General features: G+C 44.7%; 1 long non-coding RNA gene across 1 annotated transcript; it reads right to left on the bottom strand.

The window, feature by feature from the left end:
* Positions 1-497: 497 nt before the first annotated feature.
* Positions 498-6,854, bottom strand: LOC132386002 (uncharacterized). Its single transcript, XR_009509390.1, has 3 exons — positions 6,687-6,854; positions 4,625-4,688; positions 498-1,258 (listed from the first exon to the last, which is right to left on the bottom strand). It is a non-coding gene; the product is annotated as an uncharacterized LOC132386002 (long non-coding RNA).
* Positions 6,855-19,241: the final 12,387 nt, after the last annotated feature.

Genomic DNA, 19,241 nt, shown 5'->3' with positions numbered 1-19,241 from the left:
CTCAACAGAAAACACATTCTTCACAATATAATACTGAGTTATGGCCCTCTGCACCTCCCGCTTTTTCATTGACAACCTTACCTCTGCGAGGTTTAGTCCTTTCGCAATATTTATCAAGTCCGACTTTGTGGCCGCCTCTAGCGCTTCCACCCTTTTCTATAAATTCATCCACGTCCATCTTTGCTGGTTTCCTGTCTGGTTACCTGCGCAACCAGACCCAAGTCTGGACTTAAGCCCGATTCACTGGCTCCCCAATTTGGTATCAAATCCCGAGTCGAGATGCCCACTTTGTTATGAACACCATAACTGGGTCACTCACCAACAAAGATAAAGACGTCCGTTGAAGTCTGATAGTACTATTTTTAACAGTATTTATTGGTAAAAATACACAAAAATAATATCAATGCAAACATACAGATACTATATGTCGTCAATACTAAATCTAAAACTGGGTATAATAATAATCAATAAGAAATAGCTCTATCGTTGTCTAGGGGATAATGTATTGTCCGATGGAAATATAAAAGTCACTCAGTTCATGCAGGCTGCAGCCTTTGGTTGGAGTCAAGAGAGAGATTTTTAGAAACTTGCCGGCTTTTCCTTTTTATGATTTTGAACCTTCGAGAGTTCCGTTGGTGTGGCCGGTCACTTGTGGCCTCTCCTTTAGCTAAAGCCGTTCTTCCGTGGTGAGCCCGCCAATTCCCAGGCAAGGGAACAGGATGCATGTGAGCCTCACTGGCTGTCGCTATTAAACGCTGTCACGGGATTTCTAACGTTTCTCCTGGTGTGTCTAAAGGGGTTCCCCAGACCCTCTTTTATCCTTACTCAAGGGGTCTCAGATGTCAATCAGGTTGGGATGATGCAATCCCTCAACCAGCCCACTCTGGTTACCCCCTGAGGGGTTTCAATGAATAGTACAGTACTCAATACACAATTCCGTCTCCAAGAGATAATGGCCCTTATCCGGGACTTTGTCTCGCTGAGGCCAGGACACATTCCAAACCCTGTGTATTTTGAATCTCTCTCTCTCTCATTTCCTGGGTCCCAGACCCGAATTAATAGCGATCTTGTGATTCTCAAAAAGAAGGGGGCTACTTTGTACACTTTGGCCCCTCAGAGTTGTGGCACATTAGTAACACCTTCCACAGGGTCCAATCCACCCTGATTTGAGTCTGGACAGCAAACACCTCCTTGGCTGCAATCTGTAGAAGGTCCATGAAGTTGATGTCACTCTTCCTCACTTCTATAGACTCTGTTCCTGGGTTAATACAGATGTAAATCTCATCATTTATTTTGGTTCCACACATAAATTACCATTGTGATCATCCAGAAGACCAATTTAGTTCCTTACAATCCTTTTGCTCTTAAGATATGTTTAGAATCCCTTATGATTCTTCTTTGGCTTGTCTGCTAGGGCAACCTCACGTCTTCTTTTATCCCAGCTGGTCTCTTTCATAAGTTTTCTCTTCCATTTCTTATGCTCCACAACCCATCATTGCTCCTACCTGTCTGTACCTGTTGTGAACCTACTTTTTTTTCCCTAATCTGGACCTCAATATCTTATGAAAACAATGGTTTCCTACACTTGGTATTTTTACCTTTTATTCTGACAGGCAGATACAAGTATTGTGCTCAAAAAATTTCACTTTTGAAGTCCTCCCACTTACCAAGTGCACCTTTGCCAGAAAACAACCTGTCCCAATCCACATTTGCCAGATCCTTTCTGATACCATCATATTAGCCTTTCACCAATTTAGAATCTCAGTCTGCACAGGGACCTATATAGACAGACCTATAGTTTTGCATATTTGCTTTGAAACTGATGGCTTTGTGGTCACTAGATGGTGGTCCAAATGTCCAGTCAACATTGGAAGCAGAGCATTTCTAAGAGGTTACTCACAAATCAGCAAATCTTGTATAACAGGAGAGCTTTGCGAGCATTCAGACATTCCAGAGATCCAATCAGCAATTGGAGCAGATCACTTCATAGGAGTTTACTCGTAGGCCAGCAAAACTTGTATAAAAGGAGAGCTTCACAGGCATTCAGACTTCCCAGAGGTTCAATCAGCTTCAGGACCAGAATCTGCAAATTTTTTTAAAAGTACTGTACAGAGGGGCAAGCGGGGTAGCCATTGTTGGAAGTAGACTGGTGGTGAGAGTGGGAGTGTCAGGCTTTGACTCAAAAGGCTTCAACAAGAAGAGGCTGAGGCCAAAGAAATGGGGTGGCAAATTTGGTCTAGGTTGTCTATTGTACAGTGCGGGCAGGATGACAGATTTGGCAGTGGAATGCTCCTCCTGTAGGATGTGGAAATTCATGGTGGTGCAGCCAACTCCAGTTCATTGAAAACCGCATTAAGGGGCTAGAGCTGGAGTTGGATTAATTTAGGATCATCCAGGAGATAGAGTAGTTGATAGACTTGACTTTTGGGCAGGTGGTTACACCCAGAGTGCAGAGCAAGAGAGGTAAAGAGAGAAGGAAGTCAGTGCAGGGCCTTTCCCCTCTTTGGATACTGTTGAAGGGGATGACCTAACTGGGCAAGGCAAGGCTACAGATCAGTAGCCCTGTGTCAGTTCTGAACCTTAGAAAGGTAGAGTAAAGTCAGGTGAGTAATAGCCATAGGGGATTTGATAGTTAGTGTGACAGATAAAGAGATTTTGCAGCAGCAAAAGAGATGCCAGGATTGTCAGTTGCTTCCTGAGTACTAGGGTTCAGGATATCTCTGAGGGGTTGCAGAGTATCCTTGAAGGGGAGGGTGAGCAGCTAGAGATTGTCTTACATATTGGTACCAGTGACATAGGCAGGAGAGAGGTAGAGGTCCTATGCTGTAAATTTAGGGAGTTAGGAAGAAGGCTGAAGAGCAGGACCCCCAAGGAGCTAATCTCCAGATTACTCCCACATGCTAGGGATGGTCCAAACAGGAAGATAATGCAGGTGAATATGTGGCTAACGAGATGGCACAGGGGGCAGGGTTTCAAGGTGTTGGACCTCTGGAACTTTTGCTGGGGAAGTGTGACCTGTATAAATGGGGCAGGTTGCAACTGAACTGGATGGGAACCAATATCCTCGGAGGGAGGTTTGCTAATACTATTGGGGAAGTTTTAAACTAAATTTGCATGGGTGTGGGAACTGAAGTGAAGAGGCATAGGATGGGGTGGTTGGTGTACAAGTGACAGCTTGCGGGGAGTTTATGAGGAAGGATAGGCAAATAATAGAACAAAGAAACACTCAGCCAGATTGAGGTGTGAATATTTTAATGCAAGGATCATAAACAAGATAGATGAAATTAAAAAATGGGCTAATACATGGAACTGTGATGTGTCATTACAGAGACTTGAATGTCTCGGGAGCAGAAATGACTGCTGAGTGTGTCAGGCTTTAGATGTTTCAAAAAGGACAGGTAGGGAGGGGAGAGAGCAAGAGACGAAGAATTGCTGATTAGGGATAGTGTCACAGCTCCAGAAAGAGAGGAAGTAATTGAGGATTGCCATCTAGTCATTGTTGGTGGAAATCAGAAACAGGAAGGGGGCAATTACTTACTGGGTGTTTTATTGACCAATCCCCCCCCCCCCAATAGTAACAGGGATGTTGAGGAGCAGATAGGGCTATAGATTCTGGAACAGTGCAATGATAATAGGGTTGTTGAGATGGATGATTTTAACTTTATTAATATTGACTGGTATTGCCTTAGAACAAGGGTTTGGATGTGTTGGTGATTGTTAGTTGTGTTTAGGAAGGCTTCCTGATGCAATATGCCAACTGGAGGAGAGGCTGTACATGATCTGGTATTGGGAAATGAATGTGGTTAGATAGCAGTTCTCTCAGTGGGAGAGCATTTTGGATGTAGTGACCACAACTCTATCTCCTTTACCATAGCAATGGAGAGGGATAAGAATAGACAATTTGGGAAAAAATAATAATTGGAGTAGGGGGAAATATGATGTTATTAGACAAGAAGTTGTGAACATAAAGTGTTAGCAGGGAAATGCATGACAGAAATGTGGAAAATGTTCAGGAAACATTTGTATGGTATTCTGCATAGGTATGTTCCATTGAGGCAGGGAACATTGAAGATAGTGGAGGTACTTAATGAATACTTTCGGTATTCACCATTGAAAAGGACCTTGTGGGGATGACTTACAGTGGACCATAAGAAAGAGGATGTGCTGCTTTTGAAAGGTATTAAGATAAATAAGTTTCCAGGACTGGATGAGATGTACCCCAGGCTACTGTGGGAAGTGAGTAAGGTGATTGCTGAGCCACTTTCAATGATCATTGTCTCAATAAGGACAAGAGAGATTCTGGAGGATTTGAAGGTTGTAAATGCTGTTCCCATGTCCAAGAAAGGGAGCACAGATAACCTAGGAAATCATAGACCTGTGAGTCTGACTTCAGTGGTGGGCAAGCTGTTGCAGAAAATCCCGAGAAGCAAGATTTATGAACATTTGGAGAAATATAATCTGATTAGTGATGGTCAGCATAGCTTTGTCAAGAGCAGGTCATGTCTTACAAGCCTGATAGAATTCTTTGAGGATGTAACAAAACACATTGATGAAGGTAGAGCAGTGGATATAGTGTATATGGATTTTGGTAGGCACTTAATAAGGTTCCCCATACAAGACTCACCTCAGAAGGTAATGAAGCATGGGATCCAAGAAGACCTTGCCTTGTGGATCCAGAATTGGCTTTCCTATAAAAGGCAAAAGGTGGTGTAGATGGTTCATATTCGGCAAAGAAGTCAGTGACCAGTGGTTCCACAAGGATCTCTTCTGAGACCCCCCCCCCCTTAGTGATTTTTTTATAAATGACCTGAATGAGGAAGTAAAAGAGGGGTTAGTAAGTTTGCTGATGACACAAAGGTTAGAGGTGTTGTGAATATTGTGGAGGGCTGTCAGAGGTTACAGTGGGACATTAATAGGATGCAAAACTGATCTGAGAAGTGGCAGATGGAGTTCAACCTGGATAACTGTGAAATGGTTAATTTCAGTAGGTCAAATATGATGGCAGAATATAATATTAATGGTAAGACTCTTGGCAGTGTGGAGGATCAGTGAGACCTTGGGGCCTATTGGGGCCACAGCACTCAAAGCTGCTATGCAGGTTAACAGTGTATTTAAGAAGTCATGCAGTGTATTGGCCTCCCATCAACTGTGGGATTGAGTTTAAGAGCCAAGAGGTAATGTTACAGCTGTATAGGACCCTAGTCAGACCCCACTTGGAGTACTGTGCTCAATTCTGGTAATCACACTATAGAAAGGATGTGGAAACTATAGAAAGGGTACATAGGAGATTTACAAGGATGTTGCCTGGATTGGGGAGCATGCCTTATGAGAATAGGTTGAGTGAACTCGGCCTTTTCTCCTTGAAGTGACAGAGGATGAGAGGTGACCTGATAGAGGTGTATAAGATGATGAGAGGTATTGGTCCTGTGGATAGTCAGAGGCTTTTTCCCAGGGCTGAAGTGGCCAACACAAGAGAGCACAGTTTTAAGATGCTTGGAAGTAGGTACTAAGGGGATGTCAAGGGTAAGATTTTCACACAGAGCATGGCGAGTGCATGGAATTCACTGCCAGCAATGGTGGTAGAGGCGGATACTATAAGGTATTTTAAGGGACTCTTGGTTAGGTACATGGAGATTAGAAAAATAGAGGGTTATGCAGTAGAGAAACAATTTGATGCAGTGGAGTCAAGGGGATGCAAACTGTAGGAAGCTTTTGAGGTTTGATTGACTTCAGAGCCACTGCTATGCATGGTTTGCTCATGTCTGTGCTGAAATGAAGCTGTGGCCTATGACTAGTGGACTTCTGGATGAGCTGCAGTGAGGTCTGACCTTGTGAATCAGTTTTGAATGCTGTTTTCTTGATTTTACTGATACATGATTTGTTTCTCTTTCTGCACATTGGGTGTTTGATGATCTTTTGTTTTTATTGGGTTCTGTTGGGTTTCTTCATTTTGTGGCTGTCTGTAAGAAGGCAAATCTGAAATTGGTATTGTATAAATACTCTGATAATAAATGTACTTTGAATTTCGATCTCAGAAGGTCAGGCAGATCTACCAAAATAAATAAGTAGTTGATATTTTTGGTCAAGACCTTCCTCAGGACTAGAAAGGTAAGGGAAAGATGCCAGAATAAAAAGGAGGTGAGAGGGGGTCTTTAACACCTGTATGAAATAGGCTACAATGTTAGAATAAAATGGCTTAGATATAGGTGTCCAGTTACTTGGACTTCTCAGTACAAGTCTAGTAACAGTAGAAGGTTGGAGTGGCGCCGACCTGAGCGGCAGCCTTTTCCAGTTGCTCCCGAGAACTTGATAATTTTTTGTTTGTTTTTAGTCATAGTGCTTTATGTTTAGTATTGTGATGGAGAGAAAGTTGTATTCGAGAAACCAGCTACTTGCGCTAAGAACGGCGCCGGTCAGCGTTGCGCACCAGATCCCGAGCGGAATTAAAGGGAAGTTCCGCGGCTCCAGGGCTGGAAAGCTGCGCAGGGACAGGAGGATGGAGATGAAGCGGCGTTACAAGCCCGCTGTTCCTTCGGTCATTATGGGGAATGTAAACTCGCTGCCGAATAAATTGGATGAGCTAGCCTCACTAGTAAGGAATGTTAAAACATACAAGGAATGCAGTTTAATGTGCTTTTCCGAAACATGGCTGACGGCTAACATCCCGGATATAAACGTGGAATTACCTGGTTTTACTACGGTAAGACCTGACAGAGATGCCAAAAAGTGCGGGAAGAAGAAAGGAGGGGGACTCGCTGTCTACATTAACGCAAGATGAGTACAAAGATCTTCGTTTGTGAAAGAGATATTGAGCTGATCGCCGCGAGAATTCGCAAACGTCATTGTGGCGAACGTGTACGTCCCGCCGCGTGCCGACGCAACGGTAGCGTATGACGTCATCAACTCCGCTGTTGCTAGGCTTCAGACACAGCACCCTGAGGCACTGGTGTTAATCACAGGGGACTTCAATCATGTGGCTTTGGACACGACACTACCCGCTTTCTCCCAGTATGTGGACTGTTACACCAGGGGAAGTAGGACTATTGACCTACTGTATGCAAAGGTAGAGGACGCATACAGTGCCTCCCCGCTGCCTGCACTGGGGAAAGCAGATCACAACCTGGTTTTGTTACAGCCCAGATATAAATCAATTGTGATGAGGCATCCCACTACCACACGCTCTTTTAGAAAGTGGATTCCTGAAGCTGAACAGGCCCTGAGAGACTGCTTCGGTACTACCAACTGGGATGTACTGCAAGGGGGGCTCTGACTGCACAACGGACTATATGAACTTTCGCGTGGACACCGTTGTTCCTGTTAGAACTATTCGCTGCTATCCCAATAATAACCCTGGATCACTAGCCACATCAAAGGCCTCCTAAACCAGAAGAAGAGGGCCTTTAAAGATGGCGATCAGTTGGAGCTTAAAAGAGTTCAGTAGGAACTCAGAGTACAGCTCAGGGGGGCAAAGGAGCAGTATAAGAGGAAGCTAGAACAAAAGCATGAAGGAGGTGTGGGACGGGAGAGCCGGATGAGGTTCAAAGCGGGGGGTAAACACAAATGGAGATGTGGAGAAAGCGAACCAGCTGAATAACTTCTTCAATAGGTTCGATAGCACAATCTCATCCTCACCGCAGAACTCCACACCAGGCTTGTCTCTCTACTCGTCCTCCCTCTCACTTCCCTCACAGGAAAATAGCCACTCACAGGAGACCTTACCCACGCCCAAGATTACGACTGCACAGGTGAAAGGTCAACTGAGGAAGATCTGTACCAGCAAGGCGGCTGGACCGGATGGAGTATCTCCACGATTACTGAGGGCCTGTGCGTCTGAGCTGGGAGAACCCCTTCAGCGCATCTTCAACATGAGCCTGGAGCAGAGAAGGGTACCCAGACAGTGGAGAACATCCTGTATTGTCCCAGTACCGAAGAAACCACAACCAAGGGAGATGAATGACTTCAGACCTGTTGCTTTGACGTCGCACATGATGAAGACCATGGAGCGGCTGATAATCCAGAATCTGAGGCCACAAACCAGGCACGCCCGGGATCCTCTTCAGTTTGCGTATCAGGAGAAGGTGGGAGTGGAGGATGCTATCACGTACTTGCTGCACAAATCCCTCTCTCACCTGGACGGGGTCAGTGGTGCTGTGAGGATTACATTCCTGGACTTCTCTAGTGCCTTTAACACCATCCAGCCCAGGAGCGCTACAGGGGACTGTGCTCTCTCCGGTCCTGTTCACCCTGTACACATCAGACTTCCAATATAACTCGGAGTCCTGCCATGTGCAGAAGTTCGCTGATGACACGGCCATAGTGGGGTGTGTCAGGAATGGTCAGGAGGAAGAGTATAGGAAACAGATACAGGACTTTGTGATATGGTGCAACTGAAACTACCTGCGTCTCAATATCACCAAGACCAAGGAGATGGTGGTGGACTTTAGGAGACCTAGGCCTCATATGGAGCCAGTGATCATTAATGGAGAATGTGTGGAGCAGGTTAAGACCTACAAGTATCTGGGAGTGTAGTTAGACGAGAAGCTAGACTGGACTGCCAACACAGATGCCCTGTGCAGGAAAGCACAGAGTCGACTGTACTTCCTCAGAAGGCTGGCGTCATTCAATGTTTGTAGTGAGATGCTGAAGATGTTCTATTTGTCAGTTGTGGAGAGCGCCCTCTTCTTTGTGGTGGCGTGCTGGGGAGGCAGCATTAAGAAGAGGGACGCCTCACGTCTTAATAAGCTGGTAAGGAAGGTGGGCTCTGTCATGGGCACAGAACTGGAGAGTATGACATCGGAGGCAGAGTGGAGGGTGCTGAGTAGGCTACGGTCAATTATGGAAAACCCTGAACATCCTCTGCACAGCACCATCCAGAGACGGAGAAGCAGCTTCAGCGGCAGGTTGCTGTCAATGCAATGCTCCTCAGACAGGATGAAGAGATCATTACTCCCCAACGCCATTCGGCTCTACAATTCAACCACCAGGGGCAAGACATGTTAAAGTGCTGCGGTTAGGACTGAGCTTAAGTTACCATTCAATGCACTTTAGTAAACTATTTAAGAACTTTTTAAAACTATTTATTAATGCTTTTTGGGAGGGTGATTTTAGATGCATATCATATTTATACTGAGTTAAATACTGAACGTAATTAGTTTTGCTACAAATAAGTGTATGGGACACTGGAGAAATGTTGAATTTCCCCTTGGGGAAGAATAAAGTATGTATGTATGTATGTATGTGTGTATGCATGTATCTATCTATCTATCTCTGATTATTGATTAGAAAAGTGAAGTTTCCATTTGTTCTGAACATCGTACTTATTTCTCTAATGTTAGTGTTAATTAATGGGTCTGAAAGGTTAAACTTTACTCATAGAGACATGAGCCTTTTTCTAATACCTTCTTGTGGCCAAGTGTTCAACTCCCTGAATTATCAATCAGAAATCAGAAATTTACCATGCAACAGGGTGTTGTTGTAATCATTATGAATATTCAAACATCAAATTATTTTATTCATTTCTTGGGAATTAACATCTGCTCAGTAACTAATAATTCAAACAGAATTTTCCAAAATTTTGATCATTGAATCTCATATTTAGAAGTAATATTCTAAAGGCAGGATGGCACATCTACGGCTGACAAGGGAAGTCAAAGTCAACATAAAACCCAATGGAAGGGCAAAAATGAGTGAGAGGATTGGGAATCTTTTAAAACCCAGTAAATGGCAATATAAAATAACATAAAGAAGGGAAAGATAGAATAGGAAAGTAAGCAAGTTAATAATTAAAGAATATATTGAAAGTTTCTTCAGATATATAGATAGAAAAAGAGGTGAAAGTAGATATTGTTACCACTGGAAAATGATGCTGCAGAGGTAGTAATGAGGAACAAGGAAATAAGTATCTTGCATCATTCTTCACTGTGGAAGACACTAGAAATTTTCCAAATGTTCAAGAGTGCCAAGGGGCAGTACTTAGAAAAGCTACTATTTCCAGGGACAAGGTGCTAGGGAAACCGTTAAGGTCTGAATGTAGGTAAGTCATCTGGACCAGGCAAACTATACCCCAGCATTCAGTTTGGTTTCCTTAAAGGAAACTGTTGCTTGCAAAAACCTGCTGGAATTCTTTGAAAAAAACAGGATGTTGTGCACTCGGATTTTCAGGCCTTAGATAAGGTTCCACACATAAGGCTGCTTAACAAGATAAGACCCCATGCTTTTACAGAAAGATTCTAGCAAGGATAGAGTGTTGGCTGATTAGCAGGAAAAAAGTAGGAATAAAGGTAGCCTTTTCTGATTTACTGGCAGTGATTAGAAGTGTTCCACAGGTGCTTGTGTTTAGTCCATTTGTATGTTAATGATTTGAATGACAGAATTGATGGCTTTGTGGCCAAGATGGCAGATGATAAGAAGATGGTTTTGCGGTAGTAAAGAGGCTACAGATGGACCTAGCAGATGGAATACAGAGTCAGGAAATGTATGGTCATGAACTTTGGCAGAAGAAATGAAAGGATTGATTATTTTCTAAATGAAAATACAAAAAAAAGGCATAACTTGTACAGGAATCCCGAAAGGTTAATTTACAGGTTGAGGAAGACAAATGCAGTGTTAAAATTCAGATTCAGATTATTGTCATTTAGAAACCACAAATGCAATGCAGTTAAAAAATGAAACAACGTTCCCCCAGAATGATATCACAAAAGCACATGACAAAACAGACTACACTAGAAAATCCACATAACGTTTGGCAATCCCCAATCCAGAGTCCGGAGAGGCTGCTGTGTATTAATATCGTGCTACTGTCTTAGTGCGTTCCCTGGAAAGGAGCTCCAAATCCACTAGACAAAAACAAGACCAAAAACTAAAGCTACAAGACCTGCACAAAACCACATAGTTACAACAGTGCAAACAACAGCATAATTGATTTAAAAAAAAACAGACTATGGGCACAGTAAAAATAGTCCAAAGATATTAAAGGACTATAAGTTCAAAAGAAATCACCACAGTTTCCACAAGTCCCCAGGGTCCCGACAGACTCGCCGTCCCACGCCATGGCAGAAGGGAATACCCCCGCTATGGACTTCCACGGTGCCGCCCGACTCAGCCTTGCAGTCGCAGCACACATCGAAAGCGACCTGACCGCAGCGAACTCCGAATCCATCAAACCTCTGAGCCGACGACCATCCCCTCCGGCACAGCTTCTCCAAGCACCATCCTCTGCCGAGCGGCCATCAGCAACACGACCCCGAGGACTGGGGGCCTGTTTTTCCCAGCAGAGTCCCGGACCTCACAGCAACAGCAGCAGCAACAAAGAAGGTCTTCCTGGAGATTTCCCGATGTTCTTCTGTGCTCCCACGTCAGTTTTCAATTGATTATGATTATGCACGGCACCCCGCTTCTCAAATAACAGATAATCAGCTCTGGAGTGGCTGCTGCAAGCTGCTTCGCGCCGCCATCTTGGAAAAGACCCATGTTTATACAAGGCTGGAGAAACAGAGCAGAAGCTTCAGATTCACAGGGCACTGAAACAAGGAATGGGATAGTAGTTTTCCCATCTCAATCCATCAGAGGATAATGGGCCTATTATCTTCAATCGTGAGGGATTAGAACAGGGGTTCCCAACAGTATATATGTTATGGACCCTTACCATTAACCAAGGGATATGTGGACTCCAAGTTGGGAACTCTTGGATTAGAATAATTTACCAGTGGGAAAACACCAGAATGAAACTGGTTACCTTGAGAAAGTAATAACACAATAATAAAGTAAGAATACAGACCATTATAAAGAGTACAAAGATATAAAAGCATGGATGTAATATTGAGGTTTATAAAGCACTGGTGAGACCTCACTTGGAGTATTGTCAGCAGTTTTGGGCCTCTTACCTTAGAAAGGATGAGCTAAAACTGGAGAGGGTTCAAAGGAGTTTCACGAAAATGATTCTAGTATTGAAAAGTTGGTTATATGAAGAACGTTTGATGCCTCTGGGCCTGTATTCACAAGAATTTAGAAGAGTGAGGAATGACCTATCAAATGGTGAAAAGCCTTGATAAAGTGCATATGGAGAGGATGTTTCCAGATAATGCAGGCTCAGGACCAAATTTATGAAACAAACGACTAACTTGACCGGAAGTTAACTGCTGTATGGCAATTTAACAAAGAGCCAAACTCTGGAATAGTTCTTAAAGTGGTATATTCAAACACAGACTTAAAGTGGTAAATTCAAAAGTCCAAGTGATTTATACAGTCAGAAAGGAGAGATTTCCCTGCAAACTGATTTCTTCAAAGACGTGACATTACTGCTGCTCCCAGCCAAGAGATGCCTTGTCCAAAGGATTCATGATGAAGGAAATAGAACTGCTTAAAGGAACTGACCTCTTTGCTGGAGGGTGAACACTGCACAAACCTTCCTGATCTTGCAGGGATTATCTCAGATACAGGCCATTATTCCTGAATGAAGATTCAATAAGGTTGATCCTTTACAGAACTGCTGAATGACACCAACTTTAATCAGTCTTTCAGGTTCCTGTACTTTGGTAAAGTCTTCACTCTCCAATACTAGACTGTGGAGTAGTGGTCACCAACCTTTTTAAGCCCAAAATCCCCCACCTCAGCCTTAGTGAAGGCAAGAACAACTTCAGATCTATTAGTCACATGCAAGTGCACCGGGGCAGAAAAGACCGGAGGTAAAACCCCACAACCCAGAAGTAGAAATAACATATAAATACCAAGGGTCACCGCCCTTTTTTTTGCACCGCAGACCAGTTTAATATTGACAATATTCTTGCGGACCGGCCAACGGGGGGATGGGGGCTGCGGCGGTGTGGGTGTTAAATGTGTCGGGAATACAGCAATTCTCGAAGCAGGTTCCTTATGTCCAGTCTATTCTGCAATTTAGTTGATGTGGCTCTCAGCTGCTGTCCCATTTGCTCAGGTTTTTTACTGTGGAAAAAAACTCAACGGGTTTGTCTTTCAGTGCAGGGTGCTTGGACTCAGGGTAGTTTTGACCGAGCAGTTTTGAGGGCTTCATTACCTCATTAGACAGCCTCCCACCCACCCGCCTGCTGCCTTGGCCAGGTGCAGCTATTCCCATACCGGGCTGTGGTGGTCACAGACCGGGGAGAGAGCAACTGACTGAGTAAGGAGTACATTAGGATGTGCACCACCACCCACCCCCGTAGGAGCTATCAGCCGTCAAAAGTTTGTTTCAGTAGGTTGCAGCGAGGTAACTGCTCTGCTGCTTATGAAACCCTGAGCCTGAATGAGGTCTGTGAATATTATAGCAAAGCGTTCCCCACGAACATTCGACGTTCTAAACAGGTTCAGAGGTGGCGCCCGTCTGTACGCACTCTGGGCCGGTGGCATTAGCACTTCCTGCCGGCCGGTTACCCGAGGCCAACCAGTGATCTCTGGCATCCTTGGGTAATGACCTCGCATGTATTCAAGTTCAACAGTGGGCGTGACAGGGAATGAGGAAAGGTGCAACTGACTCACATCGTTTCCTCGCGGCCCGGTGGTTGGGGACCACTGAAGTACACTGTGTAGTGCGGGGGAGCTACACGCATGCACACTGGGCAGAAAGAGCGGAACTAAAACCCCGCAACCTGGAAACAGTCTCTCAACAGTATTTGTGTATTTCTTTTTCCTTTATTTTGGGATCTACTGGAAACGTCTCCAAGATCGACTAGTCGATTGTGATCGATGGGTTGGTGACCACTACTGTAGAGGTTGTCGTGGTTTCTTGAAATAACTAGGAGACGCAAAAGGTTCTTCGAGAAGTTTAAGCCTTCATTTGCAAACAAAAGCTGAGACAATTAATGAGCGTGTCACTAATTGCCTGCCGAGCCTAGTTCACAGTATTCTTTATAGTAATTTCTTATCTTAGTTACATTAGCATGTACTCGTTCTAGTGCCTTGACTGGTCCCCATACCATCACACCACTCCATAGCCCATACTTGCTCTAGTCTACTCCCTGGAACACGTGTTCCCCTTCTCGGCCATGACTGGTCCCCATACCATCACACCATTCCATAGCCCATACTAGCTCTAGTCTAATCCCTGGAACACGTGTTCCCCTTCTGGGCCATGTCTGGGCCCCATACCATCACACCACTCCATAGCCCATACTTGCTCTAGTCTACTCCCTGGAACACGTGTTCCCCTTCTCGGCCATGACTGGTCCCCATACCATCACACCATTCCATAGCCCATACTAGCTCTAGTCTAATCCCTGGAACACGTGTTCCCCTTCTCGGCCATGACTGGTCCCCATACCATCACACCATTCCATAGCCCATACTTGCTCTAGTCTAATCCCTGGAACACGTGTTCCCCTTCTGGGCCATGACTGGGCCCCATACCATCACACCACTCCATAGCCCATACTTGCTCTAGTCTACTCCCTGGAACACGTGTTCCCCTTCTCGGCCATGACTGGTCCCCATACCATCACACCACTCCATAGCCCATACTTGCTCTAGTCTACACCCTGGAACACGTGTCCCCCTTCTCGGCCATGACTGGTTCCCATACCATCACACCACTCCATAGCCCATACTTGCTCTAGTCTACACCCTGGAACACGTGTCCCCCTTCTCGGCCATGACTGGACCCCATACCATCACACCACTCCATAGCCCATACTTCCTCTAGTCTAATCCCTGGAACACGTGTTCCCCTTTTCGGCCATGACTGGTCCCCATACCATCACGCCACTCCATGATCCATCCCATCTACCACCGTTATCTCTACATGCTTACTTTCACTGTTAGCTACATTCTCAAGGCACTGATGTGTTCAATAGCTCAGAGACAATACAGATTTCATTCTGGCTAATAATTTGGGTACATAGCAAATAGCAAACACAAGGCTGGTCACATAGTTCTGGCCACACAGCAAACGATGTAACTTTATTATTTCTCCAATAAAGTAAAACCAAGGTGCACCAAATAAGAATTGGCAGCAATTGGCAAAACTGCCAGCACAAGAGTTTTGCACCTTACAATAGAAAGTAAAAACTCCACTTCAAAACAAACTGCGCTTTGAGACAACTATGCAGGAAAACTAACAAACAAACTAACCTGCATTAGAACGGGGTTTCCCTTTATATAACTTTTGGTACATGCCATTACATGACCTCACACCAGTGAGAAAATTACATTATGTGACCACACTCTGGCGGGAAAATTACATCACCCCATCATCACAAGAGAATTACATCATGCTCACAAGATACTCAATGCTCAATTACACAAGATGCACAAGATGCTCAATTACATCATGGTCATAAGACAGTCACAAGATACCCTGTGGTATGTAACAGAATGTTTACTTTTTCCAATGATACTGCCCGTCCTGCTGAGTTTATCAGGCATTTTGTGTGTGTTGCTTGACTTCCAGCATCTGCAAATTCTTTTCTTTTTCTGAAATGAAATGCAGATCTTATTTCATTTGGATTGCCATGTTGCGACATTCTTCTTCAGCTGTCCATCAATTTCGATGTTGAATGTGTTGAGAGTTTAGTCTCTGCAGGCATGTTTACGGGCCACAAGACCAGCACTGGATCGGCACTGTCTCCCACATCAGTCTACTTTCATGATTTGTCTGGTCTAGCATGGTCATGACCTGCTTCATATTTTCTCCTCGATAGCTGGGATTGACTTCTTGACAATGCAGCGCCATCTTCATCTGTCCGAAGCATCTTTCTCCCAGGTGTTGACATCCATGTCAGTGTTCTTCATATGGAGCTTGAGCACATCTTTGTAGCGCAGCTTCTGACCACCATGCTTCTTCGCCATAGAAAAGAGCTTTGGGTAAACGATCATGTACCCTTTCTTAACCTCCAAAATGGATTAGGATTATGATAGCAAACCCCTCACCATCACTGAAGGACTATTTAGATTAGTTTCTAAAACTTTATTTTTAGCTGTTCCAAAGATGCATGTTTTTGTAGTCTTCCAGTATTTGCTTGCGCACTCAGTAACATACACATAATTCATTTAAAATATTTTAAGTTTGTTCAAAATCAAGTGAGTTGGCAAGCCTTCATCCTTTCATATATGAGTTAGGGAGGAATAGAAAAAAAATAGAAATAAAAAAAATGGAATGGAATCATATTTGAAAAAGGTCTTAAGGGAGCAATTTCCTTACCTAAAAGGACAACACACAAGAATTGTTGCTTTCTACTATTTTCCTCTTCCTTATCACCAGAATCAACAATACAGAATAACTGGCACACCAATCGTAAGTTGGAGAGTTACAAGAGAGGAGGTGGTGCACAGGTCTGGGAGTGAAGTTAGAAGGGGGAAGCTTCTCAGGAACTCAGGGGCACCAATTGTGAATTGGAGATCAGGGAAGTTTCAGCCATAAAAGGAAGATACTGCTTAGTGGAGTGGTCATCAACAGAGTGTTCTCAGGCGGAGTGGTAGGGCTTTGGCAAGGTAAGTGGGTAAATGGAAGTCATTTTTTTTGAGAGATAGACAGCATGACTGTAGGGTTAGCATTTTGCTCTGGGTGTCTGATGTGGGAATCCTGGGTTTCTTCCAGTCTGCCGGAAGGTCAAATCTGCACCAGGTGCACTGATATGCAAACCCTGAGAGACCGTGTTAGGGATCTGGAGCTGTGGCTTGATGACCTACAGATCGTTAGGGAATGTGAGCAGGTGATAGATAGGAGCTACAGGGAGTTAGTCACCCCGAGGCTGAAGGAGTTAGACAAGTGGATGACGGTCAGGGAAGGGATGGGAATAGCTCAGATAGTAGAGAACACCCCAGGGCCATCCTCCTCAGTAGTCGTTATCTCGTTTTGGATGCGGTTGAGGGGGATGACCTGACAGAACACAACCATGGTGACTGTGGCTCTGGCATTGAGCCCGGTTCCCTGGTGCAGAAGGGAAAGAGGAAGATGAAGAATGCGGAGGTCATAGGGGATTCCATAGTGAGGGGAACATTCAGGAGGTTCTGTCAGCCTGACAGAGATACCAGCATGGTGTGTTGCCTCCCAGGTGGCAGGGTACGGGATGTCTTGGATCGGGTGCAGAGTATTTTGAAGGGAGAGGGTGAAAATCAGTGGTCTTGGTACACGTTGGTATCAATGACGTAATAGAAAAAAAGAGAGGAGGTCTTGTAGAGAGAATTCAGGGAGTTAGGTAGGAAGCTGAAAAGCAGAACCTCTAGGGTAGTAATCTCAGGATTGCTGCCAGTATCACGAGCTAATGAGTGGAAGAATAGTATGATCAGGTGTATAAATGTGTGCCTGAAGAGACTGGTATAGGGGCAAGGGCTTCAGATTCCTGGATCACTGGGGCACCTTCAGGGGAAGGTACGACCTGTACAAAAAGGACAAGTTACACCTGAACCGATAGTGGTCTAATATCCTAGCAGGCACATTTAACAGAGCTATTCAGGAGGGTTTATACTAATTTGGCAGGAGGATGGGAACTAGAGTGCAGCGAGGGTCCGAAGGGCAGTGACGAGCATTAGACTGTTTCATGAGAATGGGCCTTTTTTAATGTTTCTTTACTAACCATAGAGTCAAATTAAGAATTATAAAGCTCAATCATTTAATTGCATATTGTGTGGTGTTATTTTGGGATACTGATTTGTAGTGGAGGACGCATTGTGCAGCATCCACACAAATGAGATTTCTTCAGTTTGGCTGGGCTGGGGGCTATCACCCCCTATATTAAGCCACTAGCCAAAGCGAGAGTTACAATTGTGGGAGCAACTTTCCAGATTGATTCCATTGGATGCTGTGTGATTACCCTGAGACTTGAACCAGTGGGGCAGATGTTCGTACTCCAGATGAATTGTTAATTCGCCTGCTAAGTACTGTTAAAGTTGTGATTGTGAGTGGAGGTTTGATAAAATGGCTGGCGCAGCTCTTGTTTTAATGCAGACCAGTGCTGAGGTAGCAGTGGATAGGGGCGGAGATTTCAAAGACAGGGTTCGATCACTTCTGAGGATTGAGGGGAAGGAATGGTCGGATTTGGAAAATTTAATTAGTCCACATTCTCCGGTGAAGAATGAGAATTCAGAGGTAGTATCCACACTTACCTCTCTGGTGAATAAATAGAAAAATCAGATTTCAAGTCCCAGCTCTTTCCCACAATAATACCCACCCCTAAAGGGGAGGAGATGTATGAGACTTGGGTAGTGCAGAAGTTTCAGTTGTTAGATGAATGGCAGTGCTCTGAGATGAAAAACGACAGGGATTGGTTGAAAGTTTTAATGGGGGGGGGGACTGCTGACATTTTGAGAACCATCAGGTTAAAGTGCCAATTTCATGCAAGCACTAGACAATGCTTTTGGCCTGACTGGAAGCCCAATGGAGCCCATGGCAGGGTCTCAGAACATGTATCAGAAGAACAGGAAGAAGCTTTCTGCTTTTATTTTTCAGCTAGAGAGGCAGCTAAATTGCTTGCAGCTCAGAGGGGTCATCCAGGTGGCTGAGGTGGATCAAATATCAGGGGTGTCCAGTCCCATGTCCAGATTCAGTGGGGTCTCCGACAGTCTCGTAAGTCACGCACCCACCATCTTTTGTTGAACTAATCAGAGAGGTATAGGAAGAGTGGAACATGTCAGAGGCGTGCAGGTCTCTGTCAGCAGGTTACAGTCCTCAGTAGTGGTCCCCTGCAATAAAGTGTCCATAGGTTGCCTACCCTGGGGAGCAGTAGAGGAGATTGTGGCAGAGTTGAGAGGGGAGATACATCAGCTGCTACCAGCAGATGTGACCCCCCCCCCCCATATGATGGAGCTGTTAGAGAGGGCAGATTCCCCAAGAGGGTGAACAATGCGGAGGGCTGCTTATAGCAGGTATCATGCCAGAAGGAGAGTGAACCCCCGGTTACCTCAGCAGGGAGAGTCAGTGATAAAACTTAGAGGAGACCCGGTGAGGGAAATGCCTTGTATCTCTGGGGGAGCACGTTCCCAGTAATGAAAGCGAAAGGCCTAATTCCTGAAGACTTAGTGGGACCATGGTCCAGCGTGTCACTAATGCATCTGGCAGTTTTTTTGTTAGCTGATAGAAGCTGGGACCATCACTGAGTCCTGAAGCCCCTATGTGTCCCCAATAATAGTGGTCTGGAAGAAGAATGGGAAGGTACAGATGTATGTGGACTATAGGACCCGGAACCAGTGCATTGTCCCTGACCACTATACAAAGACACACTGGCCTGTCTGAGTGGTGTAAGGTGGTGCGAAGTGAGCTAGACTTGAGAAGTGGATATTACCACATCTCCATGAAT

This window comes from Hypanus sabinus (genome assembly GCF_030144855.1).
Source record: "Hypanus sabinus isolate sHypSab1 chromosome Y unlocalized genomic scaffold, sHypSab1.hap1 SUPER_Y_unloc_10, whole genome shotgun sequence".
In the NCBI taxonomy this organism is placed as follows: Eukaryota; Metazoa; Chordata; class Chondrichthyes; order Myliobatiformes; family Dasyatidae; genus Hypanus; species Hypanus sabinus.
This window is presented reverse-complemented; position numbering and strand designations above follow the sequence as displayed.